At 39.8% G+C, this 2,782-nt stretch overlaps 1 long non-coding RNA gene across 1 annotated transcript; it reads right to left on the minus strand.

Moving 5' to 3' along the window:
• Positions 1-285: 285 nt before the first annotated feature.
• LOC149981659 (uncharacterized) lies at positions 286-2,386 on the minus strand. The gene is made up of 2 exons (XR_016482741.1): positions 2,147-2,386; positions 286-711 (listed from the first exon to the last, which is right to left on the minus strand). It is a non-coding gene; the product is annotated as an uncharacterized LOC149981659 (long non-coding RNA).
• Positions 2,387-2,782: the final 396 nt, after the last annotated feature.

Here is a 2,782-nt window from a genome sequence, read left to right on the forward strand (position 1 = left end):
GACAGTTGGATTGGGTGAGACAGAGGGATGCACATTTGTAAGCCGTAGCTGTCTATATACCTGTATACACATAATATGAATTGCACTTCAAAGTACACATCCCATTAAAACAACTGGAATACAGACAGTAATCTACCCGGCTACAGCTGCCAGGACTCTTGAAAGTCCATCAGGAACATTTTAATGAGCAAATCAGCACTCACGTGTACACATACAGTATAGGTAACACTTCCTAAGTATAAACATGTACTAAACACTTAAGTACATACAGTACCAGTCAAAAGATTAGACGTTCATGGGTTTTTCTTTATTTTTACTATTTTCTACATTGTTGAATAATAATGAAGACATCAAAACGATGAAATAACACACAGGGAATCATATAGAAACCAAAAAAGTGTCAAACAAATCAATTTATTTTATATTCTTCAAAGTAGCCACCTTAGCCTCTGACAGTTTTGCACATGCTTGGCATTCTCTCAACCAGCTTCACCTGGAATGCTTTTCCAACAGCCTTGAAGGAGTTCACACACATGCTGAGCACTTGTTGGCTGCTTTTCCTTCACTCTGCAGTCCAACTCATCCCAAACCCTTTCAATTGGGTTGAGGTCGGGTGATTGTGGAGGCCAGGTCATTTGATGCAGCATTCCATTACTCTCCATCTTGGTCAAACAGCTCTTACACAGCCTGGAGGTGTGTTGGGTCATTGTCCTGTTGAAAAATAAATGATAGTCCCACTAAGTGCAAACCGGATGGGATGGTGTATCGCTGCAGAATGCTGCTGTAGCCATGCTGGTTAAGTGTGTTTTGAATTCTAAATAAATCAGACAGTGTCACCAGCAAAGCATCCCCACACAATCACACATTCTCCTCCATGCTTCATGGTGGGAACAACACATGCAGAGAATTTCACCTACTCTGCATCTCACATAGACCCAATGGTTGGAACCAAAAATCGTAAATTTGGACTCATCAGACCAAAGGACATATTTCCAAGGGTCTAATGTCCATTGCTCATGTTTCTTGACCCAAGCAAGTCTCGTCTACTTATTGGTGTACTTTAGAAGTGGTTTCTTTGCCCAAGCAAGTCTCTTCTTATTATTGGTGTACTTTAGAAGTGGTTTCTTTGCAGCAATTTGACCATGAAGGCCTGATTCACGCAATCTCCTCTGAGCAGTTGATGTTGAGATGTGTCTGTTACATTTATTTGGGCTGCAATTTCTGAGGCTGCTAACTCTAATGAATGTATCCTTTGCAGCAGAGGTAAGTCTGTGTCTTCCTTTATCCTGTGCGTAGCTCCATTCAGTTTATTTTGTATTAACTTCCCAGTCCTTAACGATTACAAGCATACCCAAAAAATGATGCGGCCACCACTGATTGAAAATATGGAAAGTGGTACTCACATTTTTTATACTATTACTTTAGTGCCTTGTTGCAAAAGGATGCACCAAAACTCTGCGTCCTCATGAGAGACAGTTTCATCACAGCGCTTGCTGGTTTTTGCGACTGCACTTGAAGAAACATTCAAAGTTCTTGAAATGTTCTGTATTGAATGACCTTCATGTCTTAGAGTAATGACAAACTTTTTGTCTTTGCTTATTTGACCTGTTCTTGCCATAACATGGACTTGGTCTTTTACCAAATATGGCTATCTTCTGTATAGCACCCCGAACTTGTTACAACAAAACTGATTGGCTCAAACGCATTAACCTGTTATGGCTTCATCCCTTTGTTCTCAATTTCCGCCTGAAGACACCCTAATTTAACTGCCTGTAGCTCAGCCCCAGAGGCAAGGATATGCATATTCTTGGTATCATTAGAATGGAAACATTCTGAAGTTTGTGGAAATGTTCATTGAATGTAGGAGAATTTAACACAGTAGATCTGGTGGAAGAAAAGAGAAAGAAAGCGCATACGTTTTCTGTTTTTTATTGTTGTAGCATCATCTTTCACATGTACTAGAATAGCCACACAGTCAGATAGGATGCTGGAGAATTTTGATGTGGGTTGGGGTGGGGCGGCAGACACGCATCTCACATTTCATGACATTACACGTTTATATATTGCTTCAAATTTTTTTTTTTTAAATCACAAATATTTTATATTTTTTATTTCAAACAAGGGCATTCGCATGATAAGAACTTACCAGTCCAAAACGATGTCCTCTCCCGTTCAAAAAATATTCCTCCACAATTGCTAAATGAATCGTCCTACAACAATCTCTCTCATTTTCCCAATCAATTTATTCTAAATTTTGTGTACATCTGTATATGTAGACTTAGATTTAGCTTTCCCTGACTTAGTCGCCAAACTGATTGATATATAAACAGCTGAATCTGCGCGTTTCCAAACAATGCAGTGCATAATATGTGTTTCTCCTTCCGGTATGAAACTTCAGTAGCAAATGACTCTTTACGCTGGAGCTTACTAAATGGGTTGGTCTTGCAACACAAACTTGACCTATTGCCGTTTATCTCAGCTCATTGGCTATCTACCCAGCTAGATTTCAAGACGATCAGTGGTCATTGGGTTTAAAGACAGTCAATCAACGAAACAGCGGGCAAACATTGGTGCACAATGATTTCATGACTTGTCTTCAAATCGGTTTCTTTCAGTCAATACGTCCTGCGAAATGGCCCATCATGTTTGATGGTGTTACAAACAAACCAGTTGATTGCAGTGAAACCAAACATGACTGGAAAAGTCACGTTCTGTGTGGGTTATTTACCTGGAATGTGTCGTCAAATGGAATGAGACGGAATTCACAACACAAGCAGTTCAC

Source organism: Oncorhynchus mykiss, chromosome 8 (assembly GCF_057628025.1).
Source record: "Oncorhynchus mykiss isolate SJ-2025 chromosome 8, ASM5762802v1, whole genome shotgun sequence".
In the NCBI taxonomy this organism is placed as follows: domain Eukaryota; kingdom Metazoa; phylum Chordata; class Actinopteri; order Salmoniformes; family Salmonidae; genus Oncorhynchus; species Oncorhynchus mykiss.